The following is a 26,782-nucleotide window of genomic DNA, read 5'->3' as shown; positions in this document are numbered from 1 at the left end:
CATAGATGTCGTACCCCTAAAATTATTTAAATCCTTTTAGGCCCCCAGAAGAAAAGAGAGAGACTTACACTGGAATTCACCAGCATGAAAGAAATATGGAGGTGCCGGGTTGGAGGCGAAATGGCCTTTTTGCAGGTGAATTTGCTTAGGAGTAGTGAGGCAGTCAGAAATTGTTGGGGACCATTCTCCATCCTCTGCTGTCTAAGCGGCGATTAAGAATCCCCATCAGCCACCTGCTTGGTGCAGCCCCCGGAACCCAGCTGGCACCAAGGACAAGCCGATGTGGTGGAGATGTCCTTCGTGACATCTCAGTGTCCATTCTCAAACCTCCACTGCCCAGGGACTTCGGTGGGAGGGGAACCTGAGAGACTTGACTGGATCTCTTCAGCTTACTTCCCAGGCTAGCTGCTCCTTCATATGCAGGAAAATGCGCGTCTTGTTGGTCAGATAGAGTAGATTTCGATGCTCATTTTATCCAGGAAAATTCCCTCCCAATTTCTGGATCTTGCACCCTTCCCTAGTTTTCAATGCAGAATAAACCCCATCATTATCTGCCGGTAATTTCTGCAGGATCCTAGAGGTAAGAGGTTAGACGTATAGAAGTGGTTATCTTTCTTGAACGTTTTAAAATGCATTTGAGGAATTAGAAAACGCTCATAACATATTTCTGTCAACATTGACCCTGTTCTAACACTCATGCAGGTTTTAAAACGGCACAGTCACTTTTGACTCCTTCTTTTTCCCCCTGATCTCAACGCAGTCACCAAGTTTTTGAAACACTAGCTGGCGGTTCTGTCTTTCTTTCCAAGTTCCACTGTGACTAACCTAACTAAGCCCATGTCTTTAGTGGCATCCCATGTTCCAATTTGTCCCCACAGCCCTGCTCCCGGACCCCAGTCTATCCTACATGCCCCTGAGGCTATTTCTCCTAAAACATCTCAAACCGCCAGTGACTCCCATTTTCAACTGGATAAAATTAAAATGCTTTTAGGTTTCTCACTATCTGATTTCTTCACATATATACAGTCTGATTTCAATTGCTCCCCAGCACAAATCATCTTCACCTTCCAGCATGACCCCTGAGATGCACAACACTCAATTTCAATTCCAAACCTGCCTAGAATGCCCTCCCCATCCCACTGTGAGACTATAAGCATCTGGAATTGGGGGTCAAGTCTCTTCACCTTTGCACAGTACCCAGGTCACAGTATTAAACAAATGCTCATTGAGTGGTACTGATTTCTATCTTTCATTTCTTTTCTAATCCAGCACAATACAGTCATCCATGACATCTGTTACAAATACACAGGCTTATCCATTGATCCAACTGCCTGTTTTTTGTAATTATTTTTTAAGGTTTTCTTTGGGACCTAATGTCGCTCAATATTTCATAAATGTTTTATTGATGATGAAAACAAAGGGTATTCTCGCCAGGATACAAAGATCAATATACACACATGTACACATACTGCCTTATTAATTATATATTCAGGACTCACATAACTTGGTTTTTTCTATTTGATCTGAAAAAAAAATGTAGAGCTATGTGTTGTAGTCTTCTACTACCTCTGTAATTCTGGGAATTTCTCCCTTCTTCTAAAACTGTTTTCTTTGTCTATTCCAGTGATAACGGGGCCAACTGGCTTCAGAAAAACCATGAGTTGGAATATTAGGCACTTAGGTGTTGCACCGTTATAGCAAGAGCTGGGGAATGCCTGTCCAAAGGGGTTGTGGAGGGTCAGAGAAGTCGGTAACAGGCTACTTTGAGAATCTCAGTACATCTTGTTCCAACGGGTGACAGATTGAGCTGCAATCAGCTTCTGAAAATACCCAATGGTGTCATCAGTATTGCCTTTAACGTGGACCTCCCTCCCCAGATGACCTCGATCATCCCATTTGGAGTTTGAACCACCTGGAACCAGCCAACACCACCAAGAGATCCATTCCTTACAGAATATTATATGGAGGTTTAAGTATCATGTTTGAAGTTGTGGATGGCACTAAAGAATAAACAGGATTCTTACTTAACCAGATTGGGAGAAAGGGAGGGAAGTCAGGAAAAGTGTGAGCTAAACCAATCTCTAGAAAGGTAGGAAGTCAGTGGACTATATATAACAAAGATAAATTAAAGATAAGAGCATATAATTTAATACTTGGCAATAACAAAAAGAGAAGAAAGAAATGGTTAAAGTTAAGTTGACCAAATATGCGTTGTCCAAACCAAGATACTTTTGAGAGTAAAATCAGATGCTGTTAATAATTATTCTGGATGGAATTGGGCAAACTGGGAAGGATAGTCACCACGGAGGGGAGGGACCAGTTGCAGCCTCGCTGTACTATTTGTTTTTTCTAACCATGCTGATACCTTTGAATGAAAATAAAATCCTCATCGCCTTGCATTTTTACTTTTTCTTATGTCCGAATGTGACTCTGTCTGCCTAGGATAGTTGTGAACGCCTAAAAAACGAGTCACATCTGACTCAATCCTTCAATAACAGCCAAGGCTTAAGATAGAAGATGATGTCCCTTGTCCTTCTGAGGTCCTTATTCAGCTTTCACATTTTACTGTGGATCTTTTTTCAATTAGTCAAAACTATCGAAAAAGCATGGGTCCTAGAGATGGAAGGCAAACAGTCCCTAAAGCAATGAAAAGCATCCCCTGGAAGGAACTTTGTTTTCTAATTGTCCAAAACATGAGGACACGGGATCTTTCGTGTCATCCTCACAAGAACATTACTTGGAGAGATTGCACTACATTTATCTTGCCGACGAAGAAGAGGAAGTTCAGAGAAGCCAGGCGGCCTGTCACGAGTCTCACAGATGTTTCACGGGGGAGTGGAGCCCAGATCCCGAGCACTTCCATCACCGTCCCGATTCTCTGCCCACCCCCAACCCTGCCTTCCTGATGAGTCATTTTTCCATCTTCATGGAAGCGTCCTGGCAAGAGTTGTTATTTCTGACGGCAGACAACAAACACTGCACGCTCCTTTTCCGTGTTCTCCTCTAGCCCTGGCTCCTTTTCATTCCGCACTGCCGGTTTCCCCTGATTGAAATTTGAAAGCATGTAACTGTTAATCGAGGAGTGATTAAAGGGTTTCATTTCTCGGAAGAGTCAGTGCTCATCATCACCTGTGATGAATGAGTGCCTAACATCCCCTGAACCCATTATATTGTGATTAATTGTGCCAGTTTAAGTCAATAATTCATTTGTTAAAAATAGGCCTGCAGAGTATCATTTGTCTCATGGGAGATATAAGAATAAAAAAAAAATTCATTTGATACTTCTCATTAAATTAGTGTTGGAAGTTATACTGAAGAACCCTGTTCATCAAATACTTACTGCAGGCTTATTTGATAAGAAGTTGTATTTGTCTAAAATTATGTCTGCTAACTGTCATAATGGTCTGCATTGTCCCCGTATTAATGAAGAAATAAAAAGTCTAAAAACGTGCATGACTGGAGAAAAGGATGGGGCTAGAAACTGGAGTTAGAATAATTCCCAAATGGTCTGGTTTTCACTGGGTTAAAATTATTTAAACAAAAGAAAGTGAGAGAGAAATTGAGCAGACTTTCTTCTTCCTGAGCCTCAGACTGTCCCTGGAGATGCCAAGCTGGTTTCCTAAGAGATGCATCTTCCTCATTGTCCCTTATCTAGAAATTATTATAAATGGTGCCTTCAGCCTCATCGGGCCATTAAGACATTTTCAGCCATAAGTGATTTTAAAGAAGATAGAAGGGAAGAGCAAATTCAGTGCCAATGATAATGGTCACCAACCCATGAGACACAGGATTCAGGTCTTAATGTTTCCAAAGCAATATCATAGCGTCTTCGGAAACACTGCTCAAATGCTCCTGAAATACTTAGATATGATGTCTTACGTGATAGATGCTTCTGAAGATGGGGCTGTTTTCTCACAACTTGGGGTAGAGGCAAAGGAAGACTGAAAAGTGTGGTGACAACACAATGGGGCAGAACAAAGAGGGGATGCCACCAGGTGCCAGGCACATACTGAGAACTTAATATCTGATGGATGAAAGGGGCAAGAGAGAAAAAAGCAGAAGGGAGAGAGGAAGCAGGGTGCATATGGTAGAAGGGAAAGAAAGAAAGAACAGAAAATCAGACTGAGCACAGCGGATGATTGTGGTTTACGGCAGCAGCCCCTGATGGCCAGTCCTGAGGCCAGCTGCCCAAGCCCTAATATGTGAAGAGTTTTAACATTTCAGAATCTTGGGCTCCAAACTCAACCAATCCCTCTTCCCAAATTCTTCTTACTAGGCTTGAGATGATACTCAAGAGAATGCATTTTTAAAATGTTCTTCAGGTGACACTGGTGTAGGGTCAAATTGGGAGAGGCACAGGGAATATTTAGATGACTGAAAAAATGCTCAGAGATGCTTGGGTGGGAGATGCTGGCCACCTGGTACCAAATATAACTCAAGCCACTTTGGATGACAAAAAATATATCATTATGAAGACTAAGAGATGTTTGTATATGTAAGGTGTTATATACACATATGTCAAAAAAAAAAAAAGAGTAAAATGCCATTTTAGAAAAGAAATTACTGACCTGATCCCTTTCTCTACTGACTAGCAGGGGTACTAGTCACTCTTAGCCTCTCTGGTCTCTTCTAATTATGCAAAAGTCACAGAAGTCTAATTATTAAGTCAAATCAAACCCAGAAAACTTTGATGACATTCTCTTTAGTGCCTCAGAAGAGAATGGGATAGAGGTTGCTTAAAAAACTAAAGATAGTTACCATATGATTGAGCAATCCCACTCCTGGGCATATATCCAGAGGAAACTCCAATTTGAAGAGATACATGCACCCCAGTGTTCACAGCAGCACTGTTTATAATAGCCAAGCATGGAAGCAACCTAAATGTCCATCAACCGATGAATGGACAAAGGGAGATGTGAGATACACACACACACACACACACACACACACACACAATGGAACTACTCAGCCACAAAAAAAGAATGAAATAACGCCATTTGCAGCAGCATGGACGGACCTAGAGATTATCATACTAAGTGAAGTCAATCAGAGGAAGACAATACCATATGACGTCACTTAGATGTAGAATCTAAAATATGATACAAATAAACTTATTTACAAAACAGAAAGAGATTCACTGACACAGAAAACAAAGTTATGGTTACCAAAGAGGAAGGAGGGCAGGGATAAATTAGGAGTTTGGGATTAGCAGATGAAAACTACCATATATAAAACAGATACACAACAAGGTCCTACTGCATAGCACAGGGAACTATGTTCAATATCTTGTGATGTTTATATCTTTCTTTTATAAAAGACCATCTATACCTTTCTTAACCACATTGCACCCATTTGTGCTATTTGACAGAAGGGAGTGTCACTACCAGTGTTCACACTTCTCTCTCTCCCATGTCAGCCCTAGGCAGTGAATTATTAATGTATAAATTAACAAAGTAGCTTGTACCACCCACCACAGAGAAAGATGTTATAATTCTTAATGGGCCTTAGAAACGCCACTGACTTCACATAGTCTAAATATTTCTTGAGACAAGCCTGCGACTTCAACTTTATTATTGCCCTTGTATAGTAATCAAATTTGGGCAAAATGAACCCCTGCCATCTTGAAATAAGAAAAAGTGTTAATACAACATTGTAAATTAAAAAAAGAAAAAAATTTTAACGGGTTAAAAAATAAAAGAGAGACATTAGGTGATTGTCAGTGGTTGAAGTAACAAAAATTCAAAGCACAGGGGAAAAAAAAAAGAAAGTAACTTAGAATGTTGGAGCTAAAAGAAACTTCCCAAATCATCTGGCAAAAGTCCTTTTGTTTTTTGAGACGTAGAATTAGATGCTTATAGATACGAAGAAATTCGACCGGCGTTATATGTTTCTTTGGTGTCACGTCTAAAATCAGAATAAATAAATTCCATTCATTCATTGTTAAATATTGGTTAAAGAAATTCTACATGCCAGTCCCTTTCTAAACATTGACTTTTTTTTTTTTCAGAAAAATGAAATGACATAATTCCTTGGCTCACGTTGCTTACTAGAGAGACCAATATGAAAGAATTACACTTTCAGAAATACAATTTTCAATAATCTGAATTTCAGTAACTTAATCTGCCAGGGGATGCCTGAGGAGTGGGGCAGAGAGAAGAACATTGTGACATTTGGGTCACAGGGGTCATGACTCCTGGCCCCTAAATCACAATAAAAAATATTTCTGAACCCAACAGTAGTGGTGGTGGCTTACCCTCATTCCAAACCTTTTTGGGGTGCTTATGTTAGTAATTTGCAAACATATACCTCTGTTTCGAATATTATTACTTGAAACACTCCAAAGACTATCCTGATAGTATATCGATGGCACCATGACTAACCTCAGAGTGATACAGGGGTTCGCAACAGCTGCATCCTCAAGGTCTTGAAGGTGTCTGTTTGACCTCAGTTCCAGAGCAAAGAGTTCAAAGAAAACATGGGGTCGCCGGGGTCCTGAGCGCAGAAATTCTGCAGGTTGGTAAAGATGGAATGAGAAGACAGGATGTCAAAAACAACTCTGGAAACACCGGGCAGGTCAGTACTACACTGAGAGCACCATCAAGCTACGAAAGAATACGTGCATCCTAAAACCTGGAGGGAAACAAGAAACCCAGCCGTGTTCCTGCCGAGCAAGTCCACTGATCCCCTGCTTAAATCTCTCTCTGAACCGTGGATTCCTCTGGCGTATAATTGGCATCACAATGGTTCTGTGGTGCCTGGCAGACGTGTACACCTTCTAAATCAAACCGCCTGGGATCTGCCCAAGCAGGGTCTCGTCTCCTGCACGGTAGCCTCGTTGTCTGGAGAGGACCTGCTGAGTATTGACAGAGCCTCTGAAAATGTATCTTCTCCTTCCCCGACTTCATCACGAAACCAGAATGCAGCAAACCTCAGGCCAAAAACCTATTAGTGCCCAAGAAGGGTTACGGGAAAGAGCTTTTTTGATGCAAAGTCAAGTTTCATCTGTCAGGCGTGGTGCAGCGGAAATACACTGGCACGGGTCATGGGAAGGCACACGGGGTCACTTACCCACTGTGAGGACACACGGACCTTGACTGGGGCTATCTGGTCAACTTCCTGGCATTCTGGCATTCAGCCAAACAGCCCTAGTTCCTTGCCTCTGTGCCAGAGCAGAAACGGTCTATGGTTTTGAGATGGTTTTTGAGGCTGTAGATTGCATTAGCTCATAGATCACATTCAACAAATCTCAGGTGAAAGGAATGCTGAGATAACTGCCCTGTTTAGGGTAACAAGTAGGTCTGCGATGAAATTATCCAGTTCTTTCCTCTGCTAAAAACACTCTCTCCTTGAATGGTAAAGATTTGGAAGAGCAACAGAAAATATATGTTACAGAATGTGTATTTTGTTATGTGTAGGGCCAATTATGCACCATCCTTTTAAAATTAGTGGCAGAAGGCCCTACAACTCTACTCTCAAAATAATTAAATATTAACTTTGCACATTTCATACGGGTGTGTTTTAGGAGATCCGAGAGCCTTGACTGGCTGCCCCAGGCACAGACTATCTCTTGTTCGGAGGAACGTTTCCACGAGTGGGCATCACGTCTACTTCATGAGCAGACATCTCAAAACAGCTGCCGGTCTTCTGCACGTTCGTGGCCTGAGACTAGGCTACAGCGCGTCTGGCTTTCTCTCCTTAGATATCATCTCTCTCTGCCCTGTCATTTTGCAAACAAGGAGGCTGAAGCTAAGAGGAGCGGAGCGGACACGACAATCCAGGCTCCAGACCCCCGGTCCAAAGGTTTTCATCCACAACAGTGATTCTTTGAGGGGCATGGTTGGACTGATGGCCAACTCTGTTTTCAACAGCGTTGGTCAAAAGCCGAACCAAGAGGGAGATGAACAATGTAGGAAACTGTTGATAAGCAGCATTCTGCCCATCGTTTAATCTGGACCAGATGCACTGTGGCCTTACAGAACCTCCACTGGATCGCCCTGTGTGCACAAGCCCCGGTGCTGGGGAGGAGTGGGCAGGATGGGAGATGGACCAAAACCACAAGAGGGACCTTTCTTCGTGGATTCTGATTTTCTCAGCTTCCCACAGAGCCTAACAGGCGGAGAGAAGACCGTACCTTTGCTGTGCGTTCACTTTCCACTGGGCTATTTTACCATTTCCTGTTTTCCTCCCTCTCTATTTATTCAGGTTGGGGCCATGCTTCGGAGATGACCGTGAAAGGAAATTCAGAGCCATGTTTTGAGGCCTCTGTGCCTCCCCTGAGACTTCCAGGCCTGGGCTGAACATCTTCCTGTTTGCCAAACTTTCCACGGATGCTGTAGAGTTGGGAGTGACTGCAGATCCAAATGTGCTTCAACATGCTCTCCTCAAGCTCTGGTTCCTGTTCGTTCTGAGACGAGGAGAGCACGGTGGCTTTAACAAAGGAGGCGCAAGGAGACACATTTTAAAACCTTGTGGAGATGAATGTGCCATTGACACAACCTGACCACTGACAGAGCAGGAAGATCTCCACGTGAGCCTGCCCTTATGTGTCCCATTTGTGCACAAGATGCTCCCAGCTCTCCGTGACCATCCAGTACACCCAGTCTTTTCTGCCTCCAGGAGAATAACCAGGGTACCTTCTTGTAGCCATGGAGTTTGGAGAGAAATGCATCAGTCCTGAGTCCCTTTCTTATGCCAATTTCCATTCTTAACGTTTTATGTACGTTACCCCATTTTATTCTTGTGGAAAGTCTAGGAGACATGAACTCCATTGATGTTCAGCGTCGATACTTGAATTCGTGTGTGTCTGTCTGGTGCCTTCTGTATCAATAAAATGCCACCCTTCCAGTGTGACTCACACAAGAAAGTGTGATCCAGTAAGCAGGTCAAGCATCAACCACGTACCCAGAGAGGTGACCTAAAGCAAGTCACTTGATTTATGTCAACTTCCTCAGCAAATAATAAGAATAGCCATGACCAGTATCTACCTCATGGGATGGTTTTGAGAACCAAATGAAATATTTTATATTTTTAAATTTTTAAGTGGAATATTTTCAATGCAAACGTTCAGTCAATCCTAAAACATTAAGCAAATACTCATTCCTAGGAGAAGGGCTTTTTTGGTTTTGTCTTAATAGATGTGAGGATATCAGAAATGGATGAATTACAGAAAAGCTATACTTTTGCACATCCATATAGGAGAATCAAAGGCTCATTTTGTCCCAATATGAATACAAATAAACCCCATGTAATCTTCTCTGGCCAGCCTCTCATGAGGCCCCTGATTCTTTCCATCCGTGGTTCTCAGCCTAATTGCATCTGAAGTCCCTTTTACATAAAGTATTTTAAACCACTCCATTTGTTATCCTGAAGTGAAATTTCATAAATAATATAGCCTACCTATATATATAATTTCAAAAATCATATGACATCCTGCTTGGATTAATGGAAAGGAGAAATCCGAGGAGAGGGTTTCAATATGAAAACACTCAAGCATGACTAGAAGACAGCAGGTAATATTCGGGTACCTGCCTCTCTACATACAATCACCAGAACGTACCGGCTATGAATGCAGACAGATATGCGTACATTTTCTTGGATTCAAACAATGCAACGGCATTGCTGTTAGTGATGTATTTTCTAAAATGATGAACAACTTTTGGTGAAGTTCCAAATAGCCTGCTTTCTGTCCATTTACAGAACTGATGCTTTACTGAAAAATTCAGTGAGTTGTAAAACAGCGCAAAAAAAAAATGTGTGTATACATAATATAAACTCCAAAGTTTATAGATCAAGGCTCAGATAATTCTAAACAGGTCTTTCTCCCAACTGTATGGCCAGCGGGGCATTCATAAACAAAGACCCAGAGGGTGAAAAAAGGAGAGAAGAAAAAAGCATAAGTGAGCTTTAGGAGGAAGACGTTCTGTTTAGAACACAAGGGATTTCTAGAGGAGGTAAACTTGGCGAGTTCTCTTGGGGCTAAAGCTGGGAGTTTCTTGAAAATCAAGTTCCAACTTGCTTTTAAATCAGTGGGTAGTAAGTGCATTGTATTTTAAATGTCAGTTTATTCGACTGTCCTTACAAAACCCGTATGCTCGGGGCTGCTTCAGCTCACCTGTATTCTTGCTTCTTTTTTTCCTTATAGCGTGTATCACTAGACTAGATTGCCCAGCCCCCGCAGTTCTGTCTGTGATATGTGGAGAGAGGTGATATGAAACTGAATATGAGTCAGACCACTTAGAGGCAGAGTACAGAACGGAAAGTAAAGTCAACAGGTGAGGCGTAATGAATAGCTTACAAGATGGGGAGGAAAAGAAAGGGAGAAAGATGCCAAATGGAACTTTTAAAGGAAGAGCGGGGAGAGGAATTAAGGGAGGAAACAGAATTATGTAAATCTCTGGAGGCTACGCGGAGGAGAAATTCTCAACAAGCCTGGCTCACAGAGCAGGTGTGGAGTGTGACTGCGGGGTTGGGAAGGCTCCTGGAGTCAGTCTCAGAGGAAGCAGGAACGGATAGACTTAAGAACATGGGTAGAGAGACTCACTGGAATTAGGAAAAAGTGCAGGCTTCCCTGTCTGTGAGAAGAATAAAGAAAGAGATGATGAATAAAACAACAAAGAAAAGAGAAAGCAGAGGCACTTAGCAGAGAGCTGAAACCTCGAAGGGTCTCCGGTAGAAGAGCCTCGTCGTCTCAGGCAAATGAGAGGAAAGGAATCCGCTGAGAGCAGAAGAGGCTGAGAAGGGGCTGGGGGCCTGAGAGGGGCCGGAGCTCGGAATGTAATAGAGGCCAGTGGGCAATGAACGATGGACAAGATCACAATGAGAATAAACGTTGCTTTAACGACATGAGGGAGTAGGAAAGGTGAAAGCAGGGAGGAGGTTATGGTCTCGGCAAATGTAATAGAGTTCAAGATCTAAGTCGTGGAAGAATTCTCAGTGCTGATGATCAGAATGGTGAGAACTACAGCTCACACTGACTGTGTCAGGTATTAAAGTGCCCGACAGTACACTGGGCAGTTTCTGTGTATCATCTCATTAAATCTCTACAACAACCCCATCAGTAGGGTCTGACTATTGTCCCATTTCACAGATGGACAAACTAAGGCTACAGATGGCTGAACCATCTGCTCCGAGGCGCACAGTGACAGGAGCAGAATTCAAACCCAGTCCCATGAGCTCCAGAGAACTTCATGCCAAGCTGTCCATGGTGATCTTTACTGTCACCCAGGTGAGCAGCTCCGTGAGGGCAGGAGAGAACTCCCTGAGGATATGGAGCTTCAACTATGTCTGAGCAGAACTGGGAAGATGGTCAGTTTCCATGTTGGAGTCCCTCAGACTTGAGCAAGAAAACAAAGACTGTAAACCCTGTGCTGGGGTCATTAAGGAAAGAAAGAAAGTGGTACAAATTCTGGTATATGAATTTCAACTTGCCAAGGTCGTTGGATAAAGGTCACCAAACGATGGCTGGGAGAAGTAGGGACAGCCCAGAAGTGCCAGTCCTGCCTTCTGCTCGGTGTAGGGAGAGACACAAGAGAGGGATAAGCTGGAGACGGTTACAAGAGACATGGAGTCTTCAGAGGAAAGTTAGAGGTTGCTTAACGTTAAGAAATGGAAGGATGTCCAGAGAATTATTTGGGGAGCTCTGTGAGGTTTTTTTAAAATATGAAAAGTCCCAAGGGTTTGGGAGCGTAGTTTCAGATTAGATATCAGATAAGAGTTTAGAGCTCTCTGGAAAGAGATGGAAATAAGGGCTAAGGTGGAAGGAAGGTGAAGTTTGGGATTTAAGACCATTGCTTTAACGGCCAGGGTTTGGAAATACGTGGTCAAGAGGGCAACAAGGGAAGATGAATAGCAATTAGGCAGAAATCAATTAACGTAGGATCGGTGGGCTCCACATGATGACCACTAGGGGGAGCTCCAGCCTATTTCTCACCTAGCAGTGCAGAGGTTAGGAACACAGGTTCCAATTCCGAATCTACCTAGACAGGTGATTTGGATAAGCCGTAAAGCGGAGGTAAGGATGGCTGTTCATTGAGTAATTCTGAGTATTAAATGAGATACTACATGCAATGCGGTTTTACATAGTATTCCCTGAAGACACACAGAGTCCTGGGTGGAGGGGATTCCATCCCATCAGAAACGAGACCAGGAGCACTCCGGGGCAATGGTGCCAAGGGCCTTGGTGCTCAGTATGGAAAAGGAAGCTGTTAACAATTGTTAACCCTTCTTTGCTATTTAGAGACTGGCTTTCTCTCTAATATGGTCACGCGGCTCATATGGCAAAAGCATTGTGAGGCTGTGTCAAGTTTAAGAAGAGCCCACTAATAAGAAATCCAGAACCAGAAGTTCTGAGGCTTTCCTAGGTCTTCAAATGAAAGCTTCTCCTTCCTCGGAGAAGGAGGATTCACCCTTCCTCGCCTCTTCTACCCTGTTGAATGAGGAGATGTGGGATTGGGGTTAGGGACTGTGGGGAGGAAGGGCTAGGGACGGCTCAGCAGCCCGAGACCACAGCAGGATGCAGTCCCGGAGCCACAGGATGTGGAGACAGTCTGATCACACCACTTCCGCTCTGCTTCCATTCCTAGAGCCTATTTCTCAGCACATACTCACTCAGGACTAGCGCTGATTTAGAACAGAAATGAGTTCCATCAGGCACCACCACCAAGGACTGGGGCAGCAGTGGGGACCTCCTTGAAGGAACCACTTAAAGGAACAGAGCTTTTGTGAGGGTCCTGGACGCCCTCGTTATCATTTTATTACCCTTCTTGTCTCCGAGCCCTGAGGACTTGCTCTGGAATAAACATAAGACCAGTTACTTTAGAAATAAAATGTGTGTCTCATTAAAACCCAGTTCTGGCTCTTCCAGTCTCAGCGAAGCATTTCCCTCCCGGTCTAGTTGGGTTTCAAGTTATCAGTGATACTGTCTCTCTACGAGGAGGTAAGACGCCCCTGCGTCTTTTGACTAAAAAGCCCCCATTTGGCCAGTATGAAACAAAACTTCCCTTTGGGAAAATAGAAGGGAAATAGAAGAGGGAGGGTTGTTCAGAACTTGGGGAGGAAGCCTCTCATTATCCTGGTAGGATTCTTGTTCTACATTCCTTCCTCTTACCCTCACCCAAACCATTCTCCCTCCCCACTTGAGGACCCTCCCCAGTCCGATCGGCCAAGGGAAATACACGTCCAGGACTGTGAAAAACATGACCAAATTGGAGTTATCTAGACTTGTTCCAAGAGCAAACTTACTGGAGTTCTCAACAGAGAAAAATCCTAATAGAAACATCCCAAGGCAAGCCAGTCTCCCTGGGCTCTTCTGTTTAGCAAGGCGAGAGTCGTGATTGACATGAGCACCTACAGAGGACCCCGGAGCAGTGGTCCCCAACCTTGGCTACACAGCACAGTCGCCTAGGGAACTTTGTGACGTCTCATGCCAGGATTTAAATGGCATGAAGTCAAGTCTTCGAGGCCTTTTAAAGTTTCCCAAAGGATTCAAAGGCTCGAATTGGGAATCAGTGTTCTAGAACACTGTGTTGTCCCTCACGGTGGCCATCTGGGACTACTTAAAAGAGGAAGAAGTGAACATCCAATAAAATTAAAAATCAATAAAAAATCAACAACAACAACAAAAAATTCCCACGTTGTACTGGCCACATTCAAGTGGCAGGGGCCCGTGGCTTCCAGGTTGGAGAGTGCATGTGTGGAATGTTTCCATCATCACAGAAAGTTCCATTGGATGGAGTGGTCCTAGAGCATCAAAACGTCATAGGTCAAAACTCTTCAGTTCTTCTACTGACCCACGAAGATGGCTTTTTCAGACTCCAGTTGTCTCACCTTCTCTCTAAGCTACAAACCTCATGGCCAAGTGCAGTAGTCCAGGATCCCTCTGCCACGAGGACTCCCTCTACTCCCGATAGTGACAACAACGCTGACCTAAGGGACAGGAGCTTGCATTTGTCACCAGGCTGTAAAAGGGACATGCAGAGATTTCCTGACCTATGCCAAGTCACCCAGCTGGGAAATGGAAGAGTCAGGATTTTAAAACTGGCTGGTTTTTCCCACGACTCAAACTCTCTTTCTCAGCCCAACAGCTCCACCCCTGGGACAAATGCATCAGAGCTTTCTCCTCCAAAACAAAGCCCCCCAAAATGCTCTCTGCAGACCAGTGTTTCCTCCTCTGCCAGTCTCCTGATTCAATACCTTCTCACCCCTGAACTGCTACCACCTTCCAGGTCAGTGCCTCAAAAATCTGCCTGCACTCATGGCAGGAAACCCGCTTTGCAGGGGCCAAGGAGCACCGGGAGGTGTCACCCTCTGTTTTGTTAAGAGGTGTTTCTGAGTGGCTGGCCAGACTCATGGGCAGGGGACATTCTGACCAAAAACACACAAAAAATTTACATTTTAATTATTTTCAATTACATTCTTGCAAAAAAAAAAAAAAAGTACAAGAAGATACTTGATGTAAATTTGATGTAAATTGATCTTGGTCCAGAACATGAATATCTCTCATCAGAACGGACTCGGGTGTGGATTTGGTGGATTTGGCCCAATATCTTCCACGTTGGTCATGTTTACCTGTTTTTACTTAAATGGACTTACATCCACCCCAAATCACCACTCTCCTTTTATTTTGTTACCCTCCCTGGTCTGGAAAGTGGCTCAAACTGTGACTACTGGGCCAGTAAACCTGCCAGTGGCCAGAAGACGGGGTGACCATCATTGACTTGGGCCCCGGCCTGGCCAGAGTTCCTGCCTTTGGACACACAAAGATCTGCTCCACAGACAGAATCTCATGCTATTTTCTGTTTTACTGTCAAAATTATAAACCATATTGCTGTTTTATAATTTGGGGCCTTTCATCCTAATCACGCTACCCAGTCCCTGTTTTGGTGGCAGTGATTTTATTCTAATGGGGCATGTGGCCACAACCAGGCTATAAATAGATAAGTGCACTTTGTTAATTTCTCCCCTCCTGCAAAAGACAGGACACCAGCGAGAGCACATTTCTGATGGAGAAACACGGTATCCACTCAGTCCCCAGGTCAAGGTCTTTCTAAAAGCAAGACTCAGACCCTAAATACCGAGTTTAAGACTCCTTTTGCTAATGGCGTGATTACTCGCCTCCCCTCCTTGCTGGAAGACTTCGATCATGTGGTCGGCACATAGTGAGGCTAGACAGCAGCTTTTCTTTTGATAACTCAGAAGCCCTGAGGTCATCCCCAAAGAAATGATGGGGCCCACTCGTCATCGGGGATGCCCCAGAAATCCAGCATCCATTTCCAGGGAGGGAGGTAACAGGCATGTCCCAGCCCCCTTCCCACACCATCTTCTGTCTCCTCTTCCTTGATTGCTGCAGCCACAAACTGCTCCTTGACCCTGTAAAACGGAAGACTCTGCCACCTGCTGTGAGACATGAAAACACCTAGGACCCGTGGTCATTTCCAACCCCGTGGGTCTAGAGCGTGTGTTCATCCGGCGGCGTGCGGAGAGGTTCCTTGGTTTCTGATCTGTAGGGATGGGCTGAGCGTGGGCCAGGATGACTTGAGGCTTTTGGCTTAGCTTATTTGGGGTTGATTTCTGATTATAATGCCCATTGCCCCGGGGGACAGGCAGGATACACACAGATGATCTGATCTGATTTTTAAGAAGTGGTCTGATGAATTCACTTGTTTTAACAACCCAATCCGATTGACTAAGTGGCAATGCATCGATTTCATGGCGCTGCCTGAATCCATCTGAATAAAACCGTTTAGTGCCACATATAAACACCGCTAAATTCAGACAAGTGGGATGAAGTCTTTCCTTTAAGCTCTTGAGTAATAGAAAATAAAACCCCTTAGATAGGGTTTCCGCTGAAGAGATTATGTATAGCCGACTGAACCGATCCTGGCTGCAATTCTATCCTAACTCCCTAGTTCCCTCAACAAAATTCAGCTTCTTTCCCTGGTTCATTCCCAGGGATCCCCTTTTATGCCTAACACTGAGCTCCCACTGAGGCTTTTCATGATTGCAGTAAAGACAGAGGACCAAAGACATAGGCATAAATGATCAGAAATTTCTTTCCATGAGATGATGAAATCCTGACCTCTGACCCAGGGGTCAAAGACAGATTGCTTATTTTCGGAAGTAAAATTGGTCCAAGGGGATTTAGGCTAAGTGGGGATTCTGGGAGATTCTTGGCTTGGCACGTTTGCCTAACAACTGCCTCCTAGCCACTTCACGTCATACTCCTTCCCAGCTCGACGAAAGGGGAGGGCTGAGACTATCTGAGCTCCTCCCCTGACCACGCCCTGCGGTAATGTCTGCCTCTGCACTTGACAGCACCTCAGCCCTCCTTGCACGTCACTCGGACCAAAAGGCCAGCTGCCTATGGTTCTCCTGTGATTTGGGTTTAGCAGGGAATTCCTTTGCTGGCTGTATTTCCCTGGGTCCCAGTGTTCTCGTCTCTAAGTGAGATGGTTGAATCTGATCGTCTCTTCCAGCATGTGCCTCGTGCGATTTTATTAATACCTTACGCTGATATTTGCCCAGCACATGAACATCTTGTAAAGCCAGTTTGTATCTATCATCTGTGTTACTCCTTCTCTGTTGTTCTAGGAAAAGCATCCCCTTCAATTTCTGCTAAAGTGTTACTCTCTGAGGTCAAATACCCAGAGTCCTTTGGCCTAAAATATGTGAAAGTCTCAAATTAATATGGTGGCCCTCATTGGGCGGACCATTGGATTCCCAGCCAATTCCAGATGGTGTAGGAGGACGCCCTGCCCGTGTGAGAGTTAACGCCACCTGTTGGCATTCAGTGTAAAAAAGACTGGCATGAGGCAGTGAGCTATCACCAGCTTGTGTTGAAAGACAGAACTTTTCTTTCTTACAGTTCAGCTTTTATCAAAGCCTTAAAATGCAGCCAAGGCATTAAAGAGGAGGCAAAAAAAAAAAAAAAAAAAAAACCTTGGAAGGTTTTTGTACTTTTGTAAAAAAAAAAAAATTCTCTTTCATTTAAAAAAAATTTTTTTTTTACCATTACCAAAATCTCCTCCAAACACACAGACCCTCCAGTCTCCCTATTAAATTATATAGAGCGAGTCCAGCTCTTGACTGTCAGCGGGGCCCATCAGTCCTAATTTATCGCCCCAGGAAACACAGGACAATTATGGTAATAAATAATAATAGAATTCAGGACATGACAACATGAATGATGGAGGCTCTCAGAATTCATTTACATTGCTTTGTGTTGCAATCATCATGCCTCTAATGTAATGCCAAGCAAATGAGCCCCTTTGAATATTGTGCAATCTATTGCAAGTCAACTGGCACAGAACTCACTCAATAAATCATGTTCAAACACATGCCTGTAATGACAGGTAAATCAACGGTGAAGTAATTGCATTTAATGTATTGAAATACTGGACCAAACAACGGTGACCTCAAAGTGACTTTTTGTAAAAGGTATGATATACTTGCAACCGGGAGGGAGCTCCTTTCTGAGAGGCGCATCCTGCTCAGATGCTCAGGCCAGAACCGGTGGTTCTGTTCCCTGTACCGCCCTCGAGGTACCGTCTTCTCTCGGCAGCCATCACGGGGCCAGGTTGCCCGCGGCTTCAAAGGGGGTGTTCACTAGACTGAACACAAGAAGTCACAGGTGAGGGTGGGGATCAGCCCTCTGGCCCAGGAACCACTTCTCCGCCCGAGCTGTCACCACACTCTGAGTTTTGCGGCGAACGGGGAAAGCAGCCCGATGGGGAGGAGAGAGCACTGGATCGGGAGTCAGGAGGGCTGCCTCCCTACCCCATAAATCACTGCACGATGCTTTCCAAGTCCCCTTGCCTCTCGGCCCTTCATCTGTAAAATGAAGTAGTTGGACTGTCATCTCTCCAATTCATGGCAATTCGAATATCCTATGAAGCTCTGATTCTAATTAGAGGACTTCACTTTTAAGCAGGCAGGAAAAAGTCCCCACTCTGCTCCGGCTTGTGGAAGTCCCGGGTTTGAACCGGCAGGCGTCTCTTCATCATTTCTGTTGCTTAGGCCAAGTGTATGTGCTTCTCATTTCTGTGAAACTTGGGCCAGCCCCTTTCTGGGCAAGCAGACAAGTCTGAAAATAGGGCCCCAGGGGCCGTGTGGATGGATAACAGACAACATTGAAATGACAGCCTTCCCCACATCCCCCACCGCTGTCCAGCCCCACTCCCCTCTTCCCAGGGACCACGTCAAGAAGAGATGAAGCAGACCCTCAGCTGAGCCAAAGGCCACTTAAGGAACTTTCCTGCTCTTGGGAGAAACGCATGCTCCACTGACAGGCTGCAAAGCTCTCCTCCACTGACCTGCCTTCCTCTTTACCCTTGACTCTCAAGTCCCTGGCTGTTGTCAGAGCAGATCTCAAGGACCCCATGATCTTGGAGACTCAAGGAAGCTGCAAGGTACAGAGGACATCGCACTGACCTTGGAGCGAGATCTGGCGGGAAGCCCCTGCATGTGGCATATTGGACACATGACTATGTTCAAGTCCCCCTCTCCGGGCTCCATCGCTTCATCTGTGAAGAGATAATAACAACACTTGATGTGCCTGCGATGAGGCTGTTGGGAGGACAATGTGACAGACACGTGAAAAGGCTTTGTTAGTCGTAAAACATGACACTAAAGTCTCATGTTTATGATTAATTGGGAGAATGAAACACTCGGAGATCAAAGTGCACTCCGGCAACGCTTCTCACCGCAGAAGCATCACCTAGTTTATTGATCTGACTCCCCCCATGAGGGGGAGGAGGGGCTTTGAGGGTCTGATTCTTATTGTTCGTAAGTCCCCAGCACCTAGAACAAGGTTAATAAGTACTTGTTGAATGAATGAGCACTGATCTTGAAGGTGTTCCTAGAAAACAATATTTGACACCACCCTACCCCAAACTCATGACTACAGCCTCCTGCTTCATTCACTTTTCCTGCTGCAGGGTGGCAGGTTAGCGGGAAGTGGCTTCTTTGAGCCATCGATTCTATGAAGGATGGCTATGGGGAAGGATTTTAAGCCCACTGAGATGCTTTCTGAGGCCAAAGCTGGGCCACCGTTTCCTGGGCAACAACAATCCAGAAAAAAGATGGCCCCACTTCAAAGCAGGAAGTGATCTGGGAGCCGGAAAAACTCAGAAGCATTTCTGCATTTGAGGGGTGGGGCATTATGGCTAAGGCAACCGTCGCAAGCCCTTGCGCTAACGGGTTTCCATTCGTAGACTTCTCCTTCGCAGGTCCAGTCCACCCCGTCGCGGATGCCATTCCATCACAGAACCAGGAAAACGTCCCCAGATTTTGCCTGCCTTCATCTCCCTAAAGCAGGCTCATGCTCTCTTGGGAGCTCCTGTGTGATATACCCTGATTAGCCCAGCAGCAAGCAGCAGACAGAACAAAGGACCCATTAACCAGGGCTCATGGGCGGGAAGGAGACAGAGAGAAACAGAAGAACTTTAATTTTAGAAAATCGTTACCAGTTGCGGAATGTTAAAAGTGGTCCCCAAGATGGGAACATCATCAGGAATGGAGGAACCAGGCTTCTCCATCCTACCTGATGATTAATGGGCTGGAGGCTTGGATCCCTGCTGGTAAATGCCTACTGTGTTGATCTTGGGGTTTCTCAGCACTGGGCTGGATTCAGACTGTTCCTGGAAGCAGGACAGGTATTTGGTGGTAACTGGGGAGCAATAGCTCAAAGACCACAGCCCCTACCCCTGGGATTCCAAGGTCCCTTCAGGAAAAAAGCCAGCGGCAAGTCAAGCCCAGAGTTAAGGAAGAGAGAGAGAGATGGTACCCTGTGGCCTCAGACTGAAGGAAGAGTTATGGACTAAGAAGTGCCTTTCACCAAGCACACTGTTGGACGTCTTTATGGAAGGCAATGGATTTTAGTCTGACTCATCAGTATGAGTGATTAACAAACAACCCCAAACACTCAGCACTCAAAAGATGACCCATCTCCCCATTTCAAAATCTGTATTTCTATTACCAGCTTCTGTCCCAGCCTTCTTCCACTCCATCATCCCATTCCTCCCAGGAACTCAGGGACAAGAGATGAACGCCTGTCTCCTGCCATTGTGTTAGGCAGCTCCCAAGAGTCAGTGAGCCTGCAGCCCTGACTGTGGGGGGTTCCATCACCTTGGTTGCCTGGGGGTCGGCAACCACCCCCTCTCCCCCTGACCCCCCAAAGTGCACACCCAGCACATCTGGGGAGGAAAAAAGTGATAAAGGGTCACTAGAAAGCCTTGGATGAATACGAGGATCAAACGCAATGTTGGGGGGACCCAAGCCAGCCTTCCCTGAGAAACCATACTCGCCCCTGACAGGAAGGACAGCCACCAGCCTTCCCCATCTTCCTCTCAGAGAATAAGGAGGCAGATGTGGCAACAGAAGGGAAAGTTTTAATCCAGAACTTTCTACACATTTCTAGACCAAGTGGGAGACTCACAAGAGGACACCTCGTCTTGAAGACCACCTTTATCAAACGTGCTGATTGTGAAAGAAATGCCCATAAATTCTCCCTGCGTTCTTTCCTCACCACCCACTGGCACTTGGTGAGGCGAAATCATGATCCGTGAAGGTTAGGGGCCCTAAGACTTTGGTCAAGGACCTCAGGAATCTTCATAGCTCAGAGCGATGCCTGTGGTTCTCAATGGAAGTTTTCCGTAGGGAGGGGCATTCAGTTGTTTTGTTTCCTGTGAGACCCCTTTCAACCCTGCTTGCAGGTGTCAATCATACATTCTGCTGAAATGCACTGGGATTCTATTTTCTATCTGTCCATCACTCTCCAGAATTCCAGCCCAATTACCACAACAGGATTAAGCATGCAGATCAGGAATTAAGAATGGGGTGAACCAGGGGGAGGGTATAGCTCAATGGTGGAGTGCATGCCTAGCATGCACAAGGTCCTGGGTTCAATCTCCAGTCCCTCCATTTAAATAAATGAATACCTCCCCCCAACAAAAAGTAAATTAAAAAATTAAAAAAAAAAAAGGATGGGGTGAAGCAGAGCAATGAAATGAAACTCTGATGTGGATTTTGGTTCAGAATCCAAAGTGCCTTTGTCTTCCCTGAAGTCTAAACATTTAGGGGATTACTTTTTTTCTAATTATAAAAAAAAAAATTTCCCCTGAAACTCTAAATTTGGGGTTCTGGCTTATAAGTGAGGAAGCAGCCTCATCTTTGAAATATTTTCTGCCTAGAATAATTTTTTAAAATAAAACTTTCTGAGGACTTAAGAGCTTGCAGTTAGCCTCCTGAGTAGGAGACTGGGCAAATCTCTCTCCTAACATCTTCCCAGACTCAGGCAGAAAATCACCGCAATCCAAACTCAGAAATAGGAAGGGAGCCCAGGAGACCGGGTGGACCACTGAGTCCGCAACATCATTTTGCAGTTTACAAATGAAGCAACAAAGGTCTAGAGAGATTAACAGTTGATTTAGGGAGGTACAAACAGACGTGGCAGAACCGAAGGACCCAGGGCTCACATTCTAGACTCATGTTCTTTCCAAAATAAAACATTTGTCCTGGTTGTTGACAATTGAAGAGCTGTTGGCCAAGAGGAGTGAAAGCAGGCACTCACTTAACTAGCCACAAAAGGGCTGAGCCGAATGCTGGGAAGTCTTTCCGAAAGCGTGTTCTAGAGAAGTAGTCAATTTTGCCATGCTGCAGCAACAACAACAAAAGGGCTAGCGTTTTACAAAAGGGAAATCTGGCTGTGAACAAATCTGCTTCGTTTAGCGAAAGCCAGTGTCTTCTAAATGCCTTCCATCAAAGCTCGCTCTCTTTCTCTCTTTCTTTCTCTCCTTTTGCATAACTTTTATTAACATGCTCTAGCACTCACATTATTCCGCAGAATAAGACTTTGAGACGCGCTGGTATAGAAGAGAGAGGAGTAAAGGGGCTTTCGTTCTGGTCACAGACTTGCATCACGCTTCCTGCCAGGACTGGGAAATTCCCGCACCTCATGTAACCCGCCCTGGGCCTCAGTTTCCTGATTGCTTAAATGCTACCGAGAAGGAGTGTAATGTTGGATAAAACAAACCCCAAAGTCCTTCTAGCTCCAAAAGTCCATGATTACCTGGAGCTATTCGGTCCTCCCAGCAAGCCGGTGGGGCGGGGGGGGGGGGGTGTTGTGGGGGAGGACAGTGCCGATCAGAAAAGCCAGAGGGTTGGCCCTGTCCAGACCCCTTCAAGTACAAGCAGAAGACTTGTACTTGACACTCTGTGTCGCAGCTGGAGGTGGGACCACAGGACACAGGATTCTCTAGTACGTGAAAATGCTGGTGACCTCAGGAGGCGCTCTTCAGAGCTCGGCCATTCCCAAGGTAAAGCCAATCTCTCACTGAACCAGACTTACTAAATAAGTCTCTGATTTATTCAGATGAACTTGTTTTTGGAAATGGACTGCCTTCCAGGATGAAGTCCACAGAACACCCAACTCTCTTATTTAACTCTCTCCCTCCTCCCCTGCTTTTTATGTTGAGACAACCCATAAATTCACCCCCTGCGGGAGAGATGTCACTTGGCTTTACCCGAAGCTCAAAATAGATAAACAAGATTACACTGTATAGCACAGGGAAATATACACAAAATGTTATGATAAATCACAGAGAAAAAAATGTGCCAATGAGTGTGTATATGTCCATGAATGACTGAAAAATTGTGCTGAACACTGGAATTTGACACAACATTGTAAAATGATTATAAATCAATAAAAAATGTTTAAAAAAAAAAAAAAAAAGAGCCTCTTCTTGCAAATCACACAAATCCTTGACGCCTTTCATTTTGTTTTGTCCATGATCAGTAACCTTTCCTTTTTCTGTTTTTCCTCCAGGACTCTCTTGCTGCGGGCCAACAGCCTGGCGAAGTGTCTGGGTCGCCCACCAGCAAGAGCTCTGTTCCCTTTTTAAAAACATACACACGTGTTCTGCCTCTCATTTCCGCAGTGGTCACCACACCTGGAGTGATCAGAGTCCAAAAAAGTCAGGCCAGGAAATTGCGTTCTTCTCGACTCCTGGCTGGGTCATTTAGACGTTGGAGGATGAATATGCTTCACAACTAACCCTCTGCAGGAGAAGACCAGGGTCCTGCCAAGGAATTCACGAGGCCCCAGGGCTGACAGAGGACGCGGCGGGTGGAGGGGGGGAGCCTCTCAGATCCATCGGACAAGGAGCTGGACAAGTCGTGGCTTCACCTCAAATGTTTCCTCATCTCCTACCCAGCAAAAGAAAACTAAAAAATCACTCTCTCTCCTACTTACACACACATAAAAGGCAAAAAAAAAAAAATTTTTTTAAGGAAAAGAAAAACTGGAAGTATTTTTGAAGGTAAAAGGCTGTTTAATGCTGCCAAATTGCTGGGTTTTTTTTTTTTTCCTGCCTCTGGCAACTGTATGAGAATTGGAGACTTCGGCAGAGAAGAAATCCATTCACTTGTCATCACATAAATAAAACCTCTGTGTTCTACAGAGGAAATGGCAAAATTTCCCCCTCCACTGGATTTGTGGATTCTTACTGGGGCCTGGGAGAGGGGGAGGGGTGGAAAATGTCAAAATGCCCTGCATCCCGGGACAGGCAGTGACCTCACTCTGCCATGAGAGGGACGGCCAGTGCTCCAAAGAGGGCCTTGAGTCCGCAGGAGACAAAGGTGGAGAGGGGTGAGTTAGGACCGGGCAACCACAGTCCCACGCCGGGGCCAAGATGGCACGACTCCATCCTGGGTCACCAGTGGGTTCCATCGAGACATGTTTTGAACAACCAGAGCACCGGGGATTTTTTTCCTTCCCCCTGGAGCACATCCCATGGCCTTTTTAATAATGACTTTGGGGATCAATTTCACTGTTATTGAGTTTAGCACATTCTCTATTCAGTCATTGTGCTAAGCACAGTATTCATCTCCTTCCCTTCACCTTCCCTGCATTTTTTTTTTAACAGTCCATCTACAACCTGTCTTCCTGGATTTATCCCGCATCCGCAGGGACAGTAACAATGGCAAAGAGAACTAAAGATCATTAGTACGACCACTGGTTCTCATCAGATCAGAGATGTCCGTTCCGTCCCTTGCTATGATGTTCCCACCTCTCTTCTCAAATTCCCTTTGCTCCGTTTCATCGTCCATGTTGAAATTGGAGCCAAAAAGCGGCCACGGCAATAGCCCTGAGAATCCCTGTATCACATTCTCCTGAATTTCAGAGCGCTGAGGTCAAGATCCAGAAAATTCGAAACCAGAGGAAACCGGGTTGCTAGGATGCTGGGATTGTTTATTATGCTCTCAGCCTTAATTAGGTGTAAGTAACATCTTGTCAGTGTTCTGCCACATATGCTAAAGCTGTCGGGGCAATTTTACTGAGTCTGACAGCTTAAATCAGAAACAAGAGAGTCAACATGTCAGTGATGGGGCCGGACATGATGGATATATTAAGAGGAGTCTGGAAAATTCTGGACTTCATTATCTCAACTGCACTTCACCAAAGTTTCTGTCAAAAGAATCTCAGCCTCATTGGAAGAGCTCCTCGGGGATCTGATTACACCCAATTATAGGACCTCCCACAGCCACCTGGACACGGGGCTGTCTGCAAGGGATTCGCCGGAGGAGGGAAGTGGCGAAGATGGGAAGGGGGGAAATTGCTGATTTTGGTATAATTTCTACAAATAGATCTATTGAGATTTAAAAGGTGCAATAACTTGACATTTTTGGTGAGTTAAAAACTCCTTAAAAATTGGTTTGCAAGTTGTTTCCTTTTTCCATCTTGGCTCCAGGCTATTTTCAAAATGAAAAGAATGGGTCCAGTCCTGAAAACTGAGGAGGGAGCTGAAGGCAATAATACAATTTTAAAGACAACACAGGGGAAAGTGATAATCTCCTGAAAGTGTTCAAGGCACATTTGCCTTAAGATGGCAAGTTTCTCAGGGGGAAAAAATGCGGGCGAGGAAAAGGAACTTCTGCTAGGAAATTGCACATTAGCTGCTTGGGCTGAATGTGGGTCCTTCTTGCCCATTTCCAAAGGGGCCACTTTCTGGAGGCTTCTGCAGCCAAGACCCCAAGTACTGACATCAGGAAGGAGAGAGTTTACTCGCTCAGCCAAGGAGAGGAGAGGCTTAGCAATAAAGGCCATACCTGGCCCTGCTGACATGGCACCCCAGTTTCTAGCAAATTAACTCTCTGGTGGTCACTAAATAAGGCTGAGATCAGGCTCACAGCTTCTCTGTCTCTGAGCTCTGTGGAGCTCAGATCTAAAAATACAGACAGTCTCAAGAATGCCTTTACATAAGGATACCATCCCCGCCCCCACCACCACCTTTTAAAAGGAAGAGTTGTCCACCAATGGTGTGTGCTTACATTGCTGAACTACAAGATTTTAAACCTCGGATTTGCTGCAAAGGCTCGTACCAGCACAGGACAGCGAGTGGGAGCCTCACAGGGAGGAAGGATCTCCGTGGATTTCAATGGATGAGAATTTCCAGCTTTACAGTAGGCCGGCCTGTCTACCTGCCCATTTTGGCTGATGGTCCCTATGCAATTTTTGTGATATGAGGTGGAGTCACTGTGCCTCACGATGTGGTCATTGCTTCAGAAGTTTAAACAGATGTTGCCTGAGGTTTGAAGCAGTGAATAAGCTTCAACGAAATGTCTTGGCACCAACAGTGAGGAGGGAAAAGTCCTTGTACATTACTTAGTATGAAAACTGTCACTTCTTAAGATTATTATTATTTTTTTTTATTTTGCAAGGAAAAGGCTCCCTCCGCTCAGTTGAAAAGCAATAGGTCATTTGTCTTTTTCTTTTCTCAGCAGGTTCATGCTGTTTCCCTCCCTGTCTCAGACCGAATTGGACTGAAAACCTCTTTCCCAAATCAATTCGGAGGCAATGAATCATAAGTCCTGGTGACTAAACTGCTCTTTTATCAACCCAGCAGGTGTGTAACAGTCTTTCTCTAAATGGCCTTCCCTCCTGCCCCTCTTACAATCCCAGTGAAAGAAACCGGAGACGCACGAGAACTCAGAGGTCTCAGTCCTGACCACCCCCTTCCCAGTTTTCCCTTTAAAGCAAACACGGGGCTCCCACGACCATGAGGACACACATTTCAGATTCTCTGATATAAATGCTACAGACCAAGATTATGCTTTTAAAGTCCCCAATATTTCTCTGTTGTTTCCTCCATCACTCGGACGAGGCATAACAATTTCACTCAGAACAACACTATGTTTTTTTCTCGTTGTTTAACTCAAGAAACACCCGTTGAGCTCACAATCCATGTCATGACCCACACTAGACTTGGGGAAATGTGCAAACCAGTACGACAGGTAACACTGATGGAGGGTTTCATTGTCCCCAGCACTGTTCCAAGTGCCTTACATAAAATAATTCACTTGATCCATAGATCAAGAGGTCAGTACTACCGTGATCATCTCCACGTAACAGGTGATCAGACCGAGGCATCGACCCAAGTCGGCTCTGTCTTGGGAGTTTGGGATTCTAGCCAGACAGAGGGTGATAGACCGGTCAGTGAGTGTGGCAGTCACTGCGGTAGGGATGGTGACCCCGACTTTTGATAGCCTTTGAGATGGACTCGTAGCCAAAGTGTTTCTGGAGCCCAAAGGGCAGAATCAAGTGCAGGTTTCCCACTGGTCCAAGCGGCTGCTGACACCTCTTTCTGGGCTTGCTTATTTTTACTGACTGTATCAGTTAAACTAACCAGCTAACCAACTATTTTTTTTCCATCTTTTTATGCAATCTGATCAGACTTCTGCCTAACCAGTCCTGATATTTTTCATCTTATTAAAATAGATTTTTAAAAAA

General features: G+C 45.0%; 1 long non-coding RNA gene across 6 annotated transcripts in view; it reads right to left on the bottom strand.

Moving 5' to 3' along the window:
- Nucleotides 1–26,782, bottom strand: part of LOC116660102 — a 338,126-nt gene that overhangs the window by 80,022 nt on the left and 231,322 nt on the right. For 3 of the 6 annotated variants that reach the window (XR_004315484.1, XR_004315478.1, XR_004315477.1), the window contains 2 exons: nt 18,427–18,518; nt 6,381–6,507 (listed from right to left, as the gene is read on the bottom strand). The exons of 1 other annotated variant lie outside the window; for it this stretch is intronic. This is a non-coding gene — a long non-coding RNA (uncharacterized LOC116660102). Of the gene's footprint in view, nt 1–6,380; nt 6,508–17,468; nt 17,607–18,426; nt 18,519–26,782 lie in introns of those variants that run through there. 2 more of the 6 variants (XR_004315483.1, XR_004315480.1) reach the window with 2 other exon arrangements.

The sequence above is a fragment of the Camelus ferus genome, chromosome 26, assembly GCF_009834535.1.
Source record: "Camelus ferus isolate YT-003-E chromosome 26, BCGSAC_Cfer_1.0, whole genome shotgun sequence".
Classification (NCBI taxonomy): Eukaryota; Metazoa; Chordata; class Mammalia; order Artiodactyla; family Camelidae; genus Camelus; species Camelus ferus.
Note: the sequence above shows the minus strand (reverse complement) of the source record. Positions and strands in the feature narration are given on the sequence as shown.